Raw genomic sequence first — 17,110 nt, 5'->3', positions numbered from 1 at the left:
GTAAAATTGGATTTCTTTCCCTTCGTAAAGAAAAACTAATTGAATTTAGCTGAAGGCTGTGTATATTTGCACAAGCCGGTGAAGACTATGCTAAGTCACAGTGATCATTCTGGGACTCTGTGGCTTAGCCTTTAGCTGGACTGGGTCAGAGTGCAATACAGAATGAGACACCCAGACTCAGGCTAAACAAGTGCCTTGTGGCATGAGGCTTATAGAGGGCTCACTGTGGAGAAGGGGGCCAGACCCCCAATGACTGTTCCTTGAGTCAATACTATACCCAAGCTGTTACTAGGGCTGGCAAAACGATTGTCCTAGTAGAATGTTGGTAAAGCTTTGGCAGCACGGCTACTGAAGACAATGGCCATCACATTACTCAAGTCCTTGATGTCGGCAGTCCAAGTAAGCTTCTTAAGGCAAAAGCTGTGACTGCTTATTCTCTGAATTCCTGATAGCCTAGCACATTAGCACCTGACACCACAGAGTTTTTAAATATGTTTGCTGGATATACATAATGATAATATATATATTATAAATATAATATATATATTTTGAGACAGGGTCTGGCTCTGTTACCCAGGCTAGAGTGTTGTGGAGTGATCTTGGTTTACTGCAACCTCTGCCTCCTGGGCTCAAGAGATCCTCCCCCTTTGTCCTCCCTAGTAGCTGGGACCACCGGCGTGCACCACCACACCTGGCTAATTTTTGTGTTTTCTGTAGAGATGGGGTTTCATCACCAGCCCAGGCTGGTTATTTATCTTCTATTTTACGTATCAATAATAAATCAACTTTTATCAATTATTTAATATTTATCGAGCATCTTGCAAAAATGTTCTGCTAAGCCTTGGGAATAAAACTAACAAGTAATAGTCGCTGCTCTTAAAGAATTTCATATATAAGCCTGGTCAATATCGAGACCTTTTCTCTATAAAAAGAAATTTAAAAGTTAGCTGGGCATAGTGGTGCATACCTGTAATCCTGGCAACTCAGGAGGCCGAGGCGGGAGGATCACCTGTGTCCAGGAGTTTGAGGTTATGGTGAGGTGTGATTGTGCCACTACATTCTAGCCTGGGAGACAGAGCCAGGAGTGGGGAAAAACCCTTCATGTGTAATTTTGGTTGTATTTTATATAATCACAGCAAGTCTTCTCTTACATATTCTTCACCATGTTCAGTAACTGTCCGAAAAATAATTTACATTTTTTTTTTTTTGCCTACTGAGAAACAGTAGAGAGAGATTATTAATTGTCCAAGTGTTGACCTAGAGACAGACTCGGGGTTGCAGATGGCTGATTTATCATCTTCCCTTGTTGACAAATAGCTGCCCTAGTTACAGACCCAGTTTCCATGTGTCTTGGTACCAGAAACTCACTTTGCCGTTCACTACCTACTTCCACTCCACCTTCTGCCACAGGCTTGCAACCATATCCTGCTGCCCAGTAGAACCCAGATTCTCTCCCCAGCTTACTGCTGAAGTTTTGTGCTGCTGCTTTGCTGCTAAAACCAAAACCCCATCTGTCATCTGCTGCCAAAAAGTTGTGCTATCTCCGTAAGGCCCAATCACCCAAATTCCTTTCCACCACCAAACCGTGGAGACCAGTGTAGGAGACGCTGTAGAGGAGCACATCTGTGTTTCTGCCATTGACTGCTCCAATGTTCTAGAGTGTTAACATCGTAAGTGGGGCACCTATCCATCTTAAATTCAACAAACGCTGTTAAGCACTTCCTCTCTGACAAGTACTGAGCTGGGAGCCAGGGATAGCACTTTGATAGATCAATAGAATTTTAGCTACATGTGGTTTAAATAGGGTATTGTGGAATTTTATAACTATACCATTGCTTCTGTGGAGAACTATATCAGTTCTAAAAGGTCAGCATGGCATGGCAGCTAAAAAATCACGGAGCCACATTTTTGTACTTCTAGCTCCCCACTAATTATTTGGCTATTTACTAGCTGTGTGACCTTCAGCACGTAACATAACATCTCTGTGCCTTCATTTTCTCATCTGTAAATTGAAGACAATAGCTCCTGCTTCATAAAATTATCACATGGATTAAATAAGTTATGTATGTAAAGGACCAGGAGTAATTCCTGGCATACAGCAAGTGTGAAATGTATTATTAAATGAAAACATTTATTAACAACTCTTGGAATACAGCCTTCTTTTGGATTGAGAACTCCTTTTGCTTTTAATGACAAATGGATGTAATCAATAACCATTATGGCTATTTATAAGATTTTAATCACTAGCAGCTGTTAACTTCAAAAATAGAAAGCAAGATTATGTATATGTTGCAATGCATTTTTTTTTTCAAATTTTAAAAGCCCCTCCAAACCATTGCATCTAATAAAGAGGCTGAAGAGTGTAGGTTTTTTTGCTTGACTCGTCAATTCTTCAATTAGTGGATAATATTTGCTGTAATTTTTGGCTGGACCAAATCCCTGCTGACTTTGTTGAGTGAGCTGCTTGTTTAATACTGTACCCTGGTAAGAAAGGGTTTCCCAGACCATCTGTTCTTCATGTGGGAAAAGCCCACTGTTGTAGAAGTTGGCCTTTACATCTCGACATTACCTAAACTGCAGGTCTGTTCATCATCATGGAAACCTACACCACCTACACCACTATCCCTAATCTGCCTCAAGTGCCACTTTTCAAAAATATGTCCTAATGATTTATCAGATTAAACACGTTTGGCTCCTTTAAATAAGACATCATTTTCTTGTCTAATCTCTTCTGCTATCAATGCTTTTGCATTTCTATATCACTTTTGCAGTTTTCAACTACATTTGTATGTGTCATTGTAACTGAATACTTATTAGAGCTGTGAGAGGCAGTGAGGGCATTTTACAGAGAAGGAAACTGAGGCTCAAAAGTGATGTTTTCCTCTATGCAATACAATCTGTTACTGCTAGAATTAGGATTAGAATCTGAGTCTCTTGATTCCCAGCCAACACTCATTTTCCTACCTAAAGTCCCCTGAGATCCTGAGCTTATGGTTGCCACCTTTGCTGTTAGTCTCTGAGGGTGTGTCATCGACCACCCATTTACCTTGAGGAGATGCTAGGCTGAAAGGTGTACACACCTGCAGAGATGAAGTTTATGGGAGAACACGGTTCTCCCAGTTTTTATGATTCCTTACACATGAAATTCAGTGTTCCCCCATGAGTTCTGTTCCTTTGTAGTGATTTAAAAGTTATCACCACATATTTTACGTTTCATAATATTTCATTTTTGGGGGGAAAGAAAGAACCTCTTTGTGTGTGTTTGTGTGTTAACTGTGACACAGGCAGATATAGCAATTTGGTTTTATAACATTAAAATTTTAATCCTTTTTAATGAGGAATATTTTCTTACCTTTTACTCTAATTTCACCAACTTTGTTTCAGATCTTCCTTGTGAGACAAGTTTGGTGAATATTATAATTAAACAAAACTTCCCATGAAATCTGCCAATTTTCCTGTGACTCTGAGAATCATACTTGTTACAATAACCGAGAGGTATTCTGTCCTTGTCTTGGTGATTTCTCCTTAGTGAAGTGAATATATTTTATTTTCTCTTCATTGGCATTAACCAGTGGCATAAAATTAAACATTTTTGGTTCGCGTTGAAGAAAAGACGTGACATCTGTTAGTTTGTTGCTATGCCTGCCCATGTGTTTTGAAAATATTTTCTATAAAAATTGCTTTTTGTGGAATAACTTTCAAGGGGTTCAGTTTTTTGAAATCCATGCCAAATTCCTGGAGTAGTGTGTTGAGCGGGAAAAACACTGGACTAGTAGTTTGTAGACCTGAGTTCAAATTCTGTACTTTCACTAAATTGCTTGTGACCCAGGACAAAACAGGTAACATCTCTAATCTGGATCTTGATCTATAAATGATCATCGTACTTCTTGTAAGGGTTTTGTGAAGATCAACTTTTACTTTTTGTCTGCATATTAAAATTCTAAAGTAATATATAAACATAAAGTATAATCACTATTAAATTAATTGCCAGTGTTTGTTTTCTTAAGTTCTATCTCTAGACTTTAAGAAAAATCTATATTGTAGGTGAAGAGGAAGGGAAGAGTGAGTTTTACATCTTGGAAGATAAATTTTTATGTTAGATTTAAGGGAGTACCCATTTGTAATTTCTTCTTGCATTTCTGGGTCTAGAGACTTAATTGTGGCAACAGATTGAAAATCCTACCCTCTGATATGTTTGAAACATGCCTATTTGTATTGCTTGAATTTCCCACTTTTGCTTTAATCACCTGGAAAATGGTTTCAGTGAATGTAAGTTTTTTCTTAAGCTTGCCCTGATTCAATTATTTCTTACACAAAAACTTCACCCTTCTTCTATAGTCAAAGCTTCCGAACACTGTTAGATCCCTCTGAGCCTGAGTGGAGATTTAGGTACTCTCAGGGGTAATTGTCCTTATTTTCTGCTGAGGTGACATCTGTGGAAAGATCTCAAGTCTTTTCTGCAATTGGGCTTTGCATACATGCATGTGCTGAAGATTGGCAGGAACCCAGCAGATGCTAAACATTAAAGAAGGTGTGTAAGAGAGAGCTCTTCTTTTTTTTTTTTTTTTTTTTTTTTTTTTGAGATGGAGTGTCGCTCTGTCACCCAGGCTGGAGTGCAGTGGTGCAATCTCAGCTCACTGCAGTATCCGCTCCCAGGTTCAAGCAATTCTCCTGCCTCAGCCTCCCCAGCAGCTGAGATTATAGGTACCTGCCACCAGGCCCAGCTAATTTTTGTATTTTTAGTAGAGACAGGGTTTCACTGTGTTGGCCAGGCTGGTCTCCATCTCCTGACCTTGTGATCCGCCCTCCTCGGCCTCCCAAAGTGCTGGGATTACAGGCGTGAGCCACCATGTCCAGCTATTTTGTTTATTTATTTATTTATTTTTTAGACCGAGTCATGCTCTGCTACCCAGGCTGGATGCAGTGGCATGATCTCAGCTCACTGCAACCTCTGCCTCCTTGGTTCAGGCAATTCTCCTGCCTTAGCCTCCTGAGTAGCTGGGATTCCAGGTGCCTGCCACTGTGCCAACTAATTTTTGTATTTTTAGTGGAGATGGGGTTTCACTATGTTGGCCAGGCTGGTCTTGAACTCCTGACCTCAGGTGATCCACCTGCCTTGGCCTCCCAAAGTGCTGGGATTACAGGCATGAGTCACCACGCCCAGCCCAAGAGAACTCATTTTAAGGAAAGATGGACTCCATCATAAGCTCTATGTGACGACAGAGCCTAGATGTCCAAGGGTGTGGAGGGCTTGAGTGTGGGATGCTTATGCATGCTGGCAGTTGGGGGTAGGACTTGTACGGCATGAATATGCTGAAGTGAAACTCTGTACTATCTTGGGGCTCTGCACAGGAGACCTCTTTTGCAGGAAAGGGTTAACTTGGCAGGCTTGGGGTGTTCAGGTCTTGCACATACCAAAGAAAGGCTTAGCCCTTACCCAGCTCTGGGGGAAAAAGCTCTCAGCTTTGGAATATTCTGCCAGATAGGAGTGTCTTTGTATACCTGGGGCTTTAGGCCACAGCAGAGAGTTTATGCCAACAGTGTGACTTACAGTGGGGTTCTTGGGCTACGCTGTATCAGTCTGACTTCTGGAGGGGCTGGAGACTGAGTCACTGAGGTGAATCAGGTGGGCGTCCCATGCCTAAGTGGCTGACCCCCAATAAAAACTCTGGACACCAAGGTTTGGGTGAGCCTGTCTGGTTGACATTGCTATGTGTGCATTGCCACCCATCATTTCTGGGAGAATGAAGTGCTGTTTTTGCTGATTCCATGTGAAACAACAATTGGAAGCTTATGCCTCGTCTCTCCTGGACATGGCCCTATGTGCCATGCCTTTGCTGATTTTAATGTGTATCCCTTCACTGTAATAAACCATAACCATGAGTATAACAGTTTTTCTGAGATCTGTGAGTCCTTCTAGTGAATCATTGAAATTGAGGATGGTCTTGGGGGCCCCAACACACCCCTACAGAGTGGAGCTCGGAGAAAAGGTAGAAGGGTGTTTCTGTTCTCCCTTTTTGGATAGAAACTTCCAAGTAATTGTAGCATATCATGAGACTTGAGAGTATCAGTGGCCTAGTGCAGAGCATTACATTATAGTGGAAAAGGCTGGTAGCCAGAGGTTCTGTATGTAGTTTTTTATAGGTGGCAGTTGAATAACTAGAACAATTAAACTAGTGCATCAATGTTAAGAAGACTTCACAGATACCCGTAAATTGGTGGGGAGTGAGGACTTTTGGTTATGTTTCAGTTACTAAATCCTCTAGATAATTTACAAATTACAGCCATGCTCTCTTAGGTATGTAAATATACCTCTTTCCATATTAAGCAGAATGCCCTCAAGAACCAAGGTGGTTACATTTTTCTTCCCTTTTTGGAAAGCTTTCAATTACTTCCTGCCTTTGACACTAGTTCAGGCATGTTAACCATCTTGCCACATAGAACCTCCCATCTGAGCAGGAAGGTTTTAGGCTGCAATGAGCGCCATGTTCCTGCAGGTATAAGTATCACAGAGGACAGGATTAGGAACAGTGCTCTCTGTGTGTTCTTTGTAGACTTGCCATTTTGGCACCACAGTCATTGGAACTAGGCCATTTTCTCCTGAATATATATTTTTTAATTGACTGATTTATTCAACACATTGTCTGAGTCTTATGGTAAAGTAGGGAGAATTGTCAGTCACCTTTAGGAGGATTGATGAGGCTGGGCGTGGTGGCTCATGCCTGTCCCAGCACTTTGGGAGGTTAAGGAGGGAGGATTGCTTGAGCTCAGAGATTTGAGACCAGATAAGGCAACATAGTGAGACCCCATCTCTACAAAAATAAATAAATGAATAAATAAATAAGAGAATTGATAAGATGAAATCTCTCATTCTGCCTCTGAATCAACTACTTCTCATGGGGCATTAGTTTCCTCAAGGGGAAATGACATGGACTAGTTTCTAAGCTCTCTTATAGCTTTAAAGTTCTCTGATAACATATAATTAATTTTTAAATTTTTATTTTTTCTTCGCTGTAGTAGCTACCTTGACTGAGGGTTTAATATGAACCAGACGCTCTCCTAAGTGCATAGATTAGATATTTAATCATCACACCAACTCTCTGAATAGGTGTTAATATTATTATCACCATTTTACAGGTGAGGAAATTGAGAGACAGGGCAATTAGATAACTTGCCCAAGAAAACACAGCTAGAAAGGGATGAAAAAAGTTTTAAATCCAGAAAATTCGAGGCTTATTCCCTCAACCACTTTTCATTGTTGCCTTCTCTGACAACTAAGGGACTATATTTTCTTTAGCTTGATATGTTCCTTTGATTCATTAATAAAATGAATTAGAGGAAAAGGTCCCAGCCATGGTGCTCTGACCTTCTCACCGAGGCTGGAACCACTCAGCTCTAGTCTGAATCCTCATAGGACTACCTAGGAACTGCTCCTGATCACGTTCTCATGCCCTGGAAACTGATCACCGGGAATGGTGGGAACAGTTCTATGTACAACCACTAGGCCATTCCTGAGGCTACAAATGGTTTGTAAGGTTTTCTAAGATGTGGATAAGAAAGATTTTCTAAGATGTGGATAAGAAAAAAACAAAGGAAAATGAATAAAACCAGGTGTGATATCCCAAATAGTTAACAATTATATGGCCTGGGCATGGATGAGTCAGAATGAATACCAGCAGCTGGTAAGTCTGGACTGGGGGGCGGGTCCTGGACCCCCTAATGTGCCTGGCATGTTTGGTTATGGTGTGCAGCGGGTCATGGGCAAGCCCTGTGGCCATCGTTGAGGCCATTCAGGGGGCCTCTGGGCAGTGGCTACTTATCAGCCCTATGAGCTATTTTGGTATTTTATTATATCATATTACTTATTTATTTATTTAGAGACAGGGTCTCAATCTGTCGCCCAGGCTGGAGTGCTGTGCTCACTGCAACCTCGACCTCCCAGGTTCAAGCAATCCTCCTGCCTCAGCCCCTCACATAACTGGGAAGACAGGAGCGCACCACCACTCCTGGCTTATTTTCTGTACTTTTTGTAGAGACAGGATTTTGCCGTATTGCCCAGGTCGATCTCAAACTATTGAGCTCAAGCAATATGCCCACCTTGGTCTCCCAAAGTACTAGGATCACAGGCGTGAGCCACTGTGACTGGCCGATTTTGGCATTTTAATGACTTGTGCCGGCACCTTTGTGGCCCTTGTAACTTTGTAAAAATTAGAAGGACATACCTCCTTTCCTGGGCCCTCAGCTTGGAGCATGGAATGTAGGCTGGGCACCTTAGTGCAGGGAGTAACCTGCCAAACCTCATAGGAGACCTTTGTAATAAATATTCTCAGTTGAGAGTGGAAAGCGAAGTGCGTATCAGAGCTTCTGGTAGGGCTGGGATGCTGTTTCTACATTTACCCCAAAAAGCCATACATTCAGCTGAGCTGCTTTATATCATGATTGGCGATGGTCATCCTTTTTCAGTTTGGCCATGTCACTACAGAATGACTTCTTGTTATGATATAGATTATGGCTGAAAATTTTTGCCTATATTATCTCGGGAAAACTACTGTATAATCTGCCCCTTTTCCCTGACTGATTATCTGATTGTCTTTAATAGATGCCTTTGGATATTTATTAAGCTAGGCATGGTACAGGGTACAGTGGTCCTAGTTTATTTTGGTACTGAAGAGCTTCAATAATTAATTATTTAAATTCCTTTCAGCGTGAATCTGAATAAAGTCTGTAGTTTAGTTGATAGTACTGTACGAGTGTTAATTCTTAGTTTTGGCAAAAGTGCTGTAGTTACATAAGATATTAATATTAGAAGATACTGGGTAAAGAATATGTAGTAACTCTCTACTGTCTTTGCAACTATTATGTAAATCTAAAATTATTTCAAAATAAACGGTTTTAAGAAAAAACAAAACAAAAATTAAATTCCTTTTAGGCCTTAGGTGCTGCTTCAAATTAGTTTTGGTACAACTTGAGTCGTATCATTCATTCAGCTCTGAGTCTAGTACTGTGCTAGGTGGTAAGGATTTGAAGATGATAGAAACAGCGCCTGTTTGCAAGAGCTTACATTGGGCCAAATCCTGAGGGAATGGATAAACAGGCAATTCCAACACAGAGTGAAGATAGGGTCCATAGGTGCTATAGGATGGGTGTTCTGGGACGAGCCCCCACAGGCGGATGAGCAGAAACCTTCACAAACAGCCCATGCTTCCACTGTATCATGCGTAGGTTACCACAAGAATCCCCTGCACCCACTCCAGCCTTCCTGCATTCTCTGCACCGCAAGTGGAGTGGTTTTTCCAGAATCATGGCACTCTGGGGTCTGAACATGCCCATGGCTTCCCGTTGAACTTTGAATGAAGTCCAGGTTCCTCCACGGCCTCATCTGATCCTCCCTCTTCTTTGCTCGCTCTGCTCCGGCCACTCTGACCATCCTTCTGTTTGTGGGATGTGCCGGCCTTTTTCCTGCCATGCTGGGATCTGTGTGCAAGCTGCCTGCAGAGCTTCTTGTGATGGATTCTTTCGCATCATTTGGGCCTCAACTCAAACGTCTCCCCTCTGAGAAGTCTTCAGTGACCACCCTCTTCAAAGGAGCCACCCCACTCCTGTATTGGTCATGTTTTAAATTTTCTGTATTTTATGATGTTTGAATACCTTAAAAACTTGCTGACTGGGGACGGAATGCCCCTCCCTGTGCCCTCCCTGTGCTAGCCAATTTTTAGAGAGAGCAAAGGGTTCAGTCAGGAGCGCGTCTGTCTTACACAAACAAGCCAATCCTGAGTCTAGAGCTCCAGCCATCTCCTTACCTAATTCACACACCAAGCCATATTTCCCCTGCCCTACATCACCCCAGGGCCAGGTACCAGGCACCTAATAGACCAAAGCACACTGGAGTTAATTCAAACCAGCCCATCTTAAGCTGCCTACTGTACCCTGCCTTGGTGCTCCCATGGAAACCCCAATAAAGACTCTGGCCTAGGCTCTTCCTCCACATTCCTTTCTGCCTCCTGGCCCACACCGATGCTCCCCACATGGTCGTGCACAGAATGACATGCTTCCTCCTCTGGGAAACATAAGTAATACAAATCTTTAGTGGCACCTGCCCCTCTGTGTTGTCACTCAGTTATGCCTCTAAATTAATCCCTGGTATCATCTTAATACACAAACTCCATGAAAGCAGGGGCCAGTTTGTCTGGATTCCCCTAGATTCACGCTCCCCTAGGATTGCAGTGGGAACTGTATTGATATCTGTTGACTGAGTTAATGGATAACAGACACCAGTCATCCTTTGCTCAAACTGACGTGTCCACATTTTTCTACAAAGATTAAAGGAGAAATGGAACCGCGTTGGAATTATTCCACACAAAAACTATGAATACACAGTTTTTAGTTAATATTTGTAAGCATTCTCCAAGAGGCAGAGTGATAGGTGTTTTGAAAGAACAAATCATAAATGTTCACAGAGATAAAGGTGAAGACTCTGAAATATCAATTTCAATGCTATCCTCTACCTTCTCTTAGATTATCCCTATAACTAAATATACATCCACCATTTGGGCAGTTTTATTACCTGTACAGGTAGGTCTATATGGATATAACTTTAAGCTTAAGTAAGGACAGATGCAATATTGTAAGATTTGGTTTCCCTATGAAGTAAGACTTTATCTGGTAAGACATTAATGTAAATACCTGAAAATCTCATAATTGCTGTGAACCGAGAATTAACAATGACAGCAACCACAGTGGCAGATGGAAGAGAAACAGCTTTGCTAGGGAGCCATGAAGACACACTGTCTACACTGTGTTAGTAGAAGCTCTGGAAACATCTCAGGAAAGTTGTTTTCTTTCTGTAACAAAATAATTATTCTATTTCAAAAATCACATTCCAAATGAAGTAGTTCTATTACTGAATAAGAGTCTTATTTTTGAGAACATTCTTGATTATTGTTGTTAAATGGATGGGAACAGTGGCACAGAACCCAAGGGTCATGAAACCAACAAAGTGTTTTCTATTTGGCAGGGAATGTCTTTTATGCACACGTTTGTTGGGGCTGCATTGTTTTTTCTGGGAACTCAGGACAAACAATGCAAACAAAATCTCCTGACTTACCTTACCTCTGCTCCCTCCTGGGTTCCTCTGATCCTCTTTTTATTTATTTTTTTATTTTTTTTTGACAGGGTCTTGCTCTACCGCCCAAGCTGGAGTGCAGTGATGTGATCATAGCTCACTGCTCTGGGGCTCAAGTGGCCCTCCCACCCCACCTTCCCTAGTAGCTGGGACTATAGGCACTCCACACAATGCCTGGCTAATTTTTTTTTTTTAAGTAGAAATGAGGTCTTGCTATGTGGCCCAGGCTCATCTAGAACTCGTTAGTTCAAGCCATCCTTCCGCCTCAGCCTCTCAAAATGCTGGGATTACAGGTGTAAGCCACCGCTTCTGTCCTAACCCTATTTTCTAATTCATCTCTATCTGCATCCTTATCCACTGCTCAGTGTATTCCTGATCTCTGGCTTCCATCATCTGCAGAGCTCTTCATTCTGATAGACTTTCAAGGTATCAATGGTTACCTCTCTCCTATGCAATCCAAAACCTCCCCTCCTGCTCCAATTCTTTCTCTTAGAAAATTGACTGTTCTCACCTTCGCGCTTGTGTTCTAAGCTAAACTCACCACCTTTCCATTCCACTGACATCCCTTTTCAGTTTGCTACATCTCTCAATAGCGTCATTATTTTCTAGTCATTCAGTCATTTTCTTTACTTAAAATATTGTTATCATTTTTGTCATTTGTTTAAAAATTTTTCATTGTATAGTTTCCTGCATGCAAAAAATTTAGACATTGTGTAGTTTAAATAATAAATAATAGTAAAGCATACCTGTATCTTAGAGACCCTGCTGTTTCTCCCCAGTGATATCTCCCCTATTACTGCTCAGATGTCATTACTATCCTGAGTTTTCTTTATTACTTGCTGTGACATCATAAGAAATATATAGTTGGTATTTGTCCCTATTTCCTGGCACAGAGCTTCTAAAATCCTTGTAATTTCCCGAGTGATGGAAGCATCTTTTCTTGTCCTGACACAGAGCTCCTAAATCCTTTGAAATTTCCTGTGTGCTAGGAGCATCTTTGGTTCTAATGAGGTGACTCTTGGTGGGCCCCTAAGTGGTTTTAGGATGAGGGCTGGCTGTCAGAAAGGCCAAACCTTGATGAGAAGCCTAGACATTTCAGCCCTAACTCTTCCCCCCTGTCCAGAGAGGGGACAGAGATTGAAGACTGAGTTAATAATTGATTAAGCTTACATGATGAAACCTCAATAAAAGCTTCTAAATGAGGGGGTTCAGAGAGTTTCTGGATTAGTGAACACATCGAGGTGCTGGGAGGTGGCCCACCCGGAGAGGGCATGGAAGCTCCATGTTCCTCGTCCCCGACCTTGCCCCGGGCATCTCTTGCCTTCAGCTGTTCTTGAGTTGTATCCTTTATAGTAAACCCACAATAGTAAGTGAAGCACTTACTTGAGTTCTGTGAGTCATTCTAGAGAATTATTAAACTTTGCAGAGGGGGAGGTTGTGAGAACCCTGAATTTGTAGCCATGTCAGACAGAAGTGTGGGTAACCTGGGGGCCTGATACTTGTGGCTGGTATCTGAAGTGAGGACAGTCTTGTGGGACTGAGCCTTTAGACACGTGGAGTCTGACACTAACTCCAGTGTGTTAGCGTTAGAATTGAATTGAATTGTAGGACACTGAGTTGGTGTCAGAAGGGAAGAAAACCTTTCAACTGCCTTTACAAAAAGTTTTGCTCTCTACATATGCACCTCTAAACAATGTCTTGTTTAGTTTTTGTATTTGGAACTTTATACAAGTGGAATCTGCCCTATGCACTATGCTGGGACTTGCTTCCTTTGTTTGGCTTTATGTTTCTGTAACTCATCATTGTTGATGTGTGTGGCAGTTGTAGGTTGGATTCTCTGGGAAGCAGAGTCAGAGCTGAGTTTAGTGTGCAGGGTGGTTATTAAAGATTGCCCTGGGATCAATACCTGTAGAAAGGGAGAAGGAAGCAGGATTGGGAACAGGTAGAAAGTGAGCTTCCATTGGGAGCTCTGGAGCTCAGTACTGTCCTGAGTGGGGCCAAGATGGCCAGGCCTTTATACTGCTGTATCAATCATTCATGGGATGTAGGGTGTGAACTCAGGTGAGGTGACACTGCAGCTGAAGCAACCCCTGAGGGGCTGATGGCTGAGGACTGCCTGCCGCCAATACCTATGCAGCTGGGATGAAAAGCTCTCTATTGGAAGCCTGCTGGATCTGGGTAGCCAGTGGGATCACAGCATCACCACAGGGTTTATAGTCCTTTATTTTCCACTGTTGGATAGCATTTTTTGGTATAGACTTCACTTTATTTATCTATCCTACCATTGATGGCTAGTATTTGGGTTTTTCCTAGTTTTTTACTACTATGAACAATGTTGTATGAACATTCTTGGACATGTCTCCTGGTGCACCTGTGTAAGGGTCTTTCCAAGTTCTAGACCTCCTTAATCTGTTTGGTCTGCTGTAACAAAATACCATACACTAGGTGCTTATAAACAACAGAGATTTATTTCCCACAGTTCTGGGGGCTGGGAAGTTCAAGATCAAAGTGCTGGCAACTTTGATGTCTGGTCAGAGTCCACTTCCTGGTTCATAGATGTCACCTTCTGTGCCGTGTAACCCTGTGTCCTCACAAGGTGGAAGGGCAAGGGAGTTCTCTGGGTCTCTTTTTTAAGGATGCCACTCTCAATCATGAGGGCTCCACCCTTATGACCTAATCACTTCCCAAAGACCCCACCTCCTCATGCCATCACCTAGACTTCCACATAGAAATTTTGGAAGATCGTGAATATTCAACCCATTGCACAGAATATGCACATATCCAAGTTGGTTAGGTGAAACCAAATTTTCCAAGTTCAGAGTTACAACCCTACAAGAGTATGAGTTTTCGTTGCTCCGCATACTCATCTATATTTGCTACAGGAAGACTTTGATACTTGCCAAGTTGGAAAGTGTGAAATGGAAGCTAGCTGTGATTTTTAATGTGCATTTCTCTGGTTACTAATAAGATTGAATATATTTCATGTTTATTGAATGTATGGATTTCCTCTTCGGTGAGGAGCTTGTTCAAATTTTTGTGCCATTTTTAATAGGGCTGTCTCTTTTTATTCTTTATCCTCTTTTACACTTCTCTTAATTTTATCTATGTATCTATCCATCTATCTACTTACCTACCTACCTAGTATTTTTCTCTCTGTGCTGAAGTCTGGATAATTTCCTCAGTCTACTTTGTAGCTTACTAATTCTCTCTCCTACTGTGTCTAATCTACTATTGGCTCTAAACATTGATATTTTAAATGTTATTTCTTACATTTGTTATATCTAGAAGTTTATATTTGGTTCTTTTCAAATATCCTTAACCATTCTTTATAGTGTTTTGGATTCTGCTCATATTTTTAAAGTTTTATTTTTAAAAGTATTTTGATCATTTTTATGCTCTGTATTTTAAAATTGTTTCTATTGGCTCTTGCTCATGGTATCTTGTTTAGCAATTTCTGATTATCAACAGTTAATTTCCCTTAAAATTTTTATTTATGAGAATCATTTGAGGCTTGGGTTGATAGTGGGTCTATCTAAAGAGAATTTGCATTTGCTTCTGTTAGGCCCCCAGGGAGGTACCAGTGGTTAGGAACCCTCTTAAAGTAAATTCCCAGCTTAAATTTATTTTCATGCAGCAAGATAGTGTGGATTTTGGCTATAACCCTATCCAAATTTGGCTTGTAACCATACATTCTCAGAGTTAATTTTCCCTCTTCCCTTTATGCCAGTGGTTGAGACAGGGAACTTTCTTTGCAATTCTCTGGCAGGGAGGTGAGTTTGTTTCTAGGTCATGCTTATATTACATGTGTGGCTTTTGGGGGCTAACACCTATCAGGAAGGGTCTCTGTTTATACTCCCCATCTTAGGCAGGTGCTACATTTTATCTCTTGTTCTTCATACTCTGTGGGGTCATAAACACTGAAGTCCAAGTTCACAGCTTCAGCAAATGCCTCAAAGTGCAAGCCATCTTCAGATTTCTCCTTTTCTCTCTGGGTTCCTTCCTTCACATAGTGTTTGGTCAGGGTTTTCCTTGTTATTACAACTCGTTAATTTGAAATCCTAATTAGGGAAAGGGAGTCAGGCTGGTGGGGGCAGGAAAAAGCAAAAAGATAAAGCAGATAAGCTACAAGTCTGCCTTTCTTCGTGGTCCAGGACACACAGCCCTCCTGCAAAAATAACTCACAATCTTCCTGCACCCAACTATCACCAGACATCTGCAAGTTAGCTCACTACAAGCTTTGCATTATCAATACTAAACAAAGCCCTCTTCAACAGACAGCATAAACACCATCCCATAAAATCTCCAGCAAGCCTTTCTTTCTTTGCAGTCAGCTTCTCTTCTTCTGATCCTGCTTGTTGCCTTCTCGCAATATATTTTCCTACTTTCTCTAATAAATCTGCCTTTTTTTTTTTTTTTTTGAGTTTTTTTGAGACAAACTCTTGCTCTGTCATCCATGGTGGAGTGTAGTGGTGTGATCTTGGCTCACTGAAACCTCCACCTCTGGTTCAAGTGATTCTCCTGCCTCAGCCTCCTGAGTAGCTGGGACTACAGGCACTTGCCACCACGCCCGGCTAATTTTTGTATTTTTAGTAGAGATGGGGTTTTGCCATTTAGGCCAGGGTGATCTCAAACTCCTGACCTCCAGTAATCCATCTGCCTCAGCCTCCCAGGGGAGGGATTAAGGGCTTGAGTCACCGTGCCCAGCCAAGCCTGCCTTTCTTTATCTACTACTCTCTTGGTAAATTCTTTTACCCCTGTGCCACCAGCCCCATCGTTGTTCCCTCATAAAAATTATTATTATTTTTTAAAATTTTGAAACAGAGTCTCCTAGGTTCAAGCAATTCTCCTGCCTCAGCCTCCTGAGTAGCTGGGATTGCAGGCATACACCACCATGCCCAGCTAATTTTTGTATTTTTAGTAGAGACAGGGTTTTGCCATGTTGGCCAGGCTGGTCTCGAACTCCTGACCTCAGGTGATCCACCCATCTTAGCCTCCCAAAGTGTTGGGACTACAGGCGTGAGCCACTGTGCCTGGCCAATTAATGCTTTTAAAAAGATTTTAAAAGGATTTTATCCAGCATTTTTAGTTGCTTCCAGTAGGAGAACCAGTTGAAACCAAGTGTCCTGTATCATCTCTTGATTCTCGTTTTTACCCCTGTGACTATTCCTACTGATTGTTCTTCATAGATTTGCATTCCTCTACCTACTCCTTAAATGTTGATATTCCCATTTTAGAACATGACCCCACTTCTTTTTTATTTTACATATGTACATTTGTCACATTCATTCTCTTTAATATACTTTTTCCTTCAGTAAAGCTTACCAACTCTCTACTCTCTAATGGAGATAACTGGTAATTCATCCCAAATGAAGACTGGCTTCTGGCGAGACATCCCAGGCCCCTCACCTTGGAGGACACAGGGACACAGGACTTTAGCCTTCCCAGCGAGCCTATTATGTTCCCTTTCTCTCTTCAGGGACCCATCTATGTCTCTCTACTTTTCTCCTCTGCCGTCAGAGAAATACGAAAGGTCACTCAGGGGGCCCAGAGTCTCCTCATTCAGGCCAAGACTTTCACTCTTCAAAAACTCATCATAGGAACAATCACTGGGGACCAAGTTTGTGCAAGGCACAGCTTTTGCTGTATGATGAGAGGCTGGTCAAAGATGTGTAGCATAAGCTCTCCTTTCTTTAAAAAAAAAGCTTACAGACTAGTTAGGGAGAGGGAGACACCTGACTCATCGCAGCCGTGACCTTTTATAGTTTCAATTACCAACTTTAGTCTTACATGTTTCCAATATAAAATACTTCTTCTGGTTTTAGATGTGTATATTTATTCATTTATTGGGCATATATTTAATGTGTACCTACCATATGCCAGAAACTGTCTGGTTACTGGGGATATGATGTTGAACAAAATGGGCCATATCCTTGCCTTAGAAAGCTTACATTCCAGTGCAGGGGAAGGAACAACAAATAAGAAATAAAA

At 41.6% G+C, this 17,110-nt stretch overlaps 1 pseudogene across 1 annotated transcript in view; it reads right to left on the bottom strand.

Moving 5' to 3' along the window:
• LOC105553091 overlaps window positions 1–11,685 on the bottom strand; it is a 24,954-nt pseudogene extending 13,269 nt beyond the window's left edge. Inside the window, exon 1 of the transcript XR_001008098.1 lies at window positions 11,634–11,685. The product of XR_001008098.1 is annotated as a keratin, type I cytoskeletal 24-like (transcript). The remainder of the gene's footprint in view (window positions 1–11,633) is intronic.
• Window positions 11,686–17,110: the final 5,425 nt, after the last annotated feature.

This window comes from Mandrillus leucophaeus, unplaced genomic scaffold (genome assembly GCF_000951045.1).
Source record: "Mandrillus leucophaeus isolate KB7577 unplaced genomic scaffold, Mleu.le_1.0 Scaffold58, whole genome shotgun sequence".
Classification (NCBI taxonomy): Eukaryota; Metazoa; Chordata; class Mammalia; order Primates; family Cercopithecidae; genus Mandrillus; species Mandrillus leucophaeus.
Note: the sequence above shows the minus strand (reverse complement) of the source record. Positions and strands in the feature narration are given on the sequence as shown.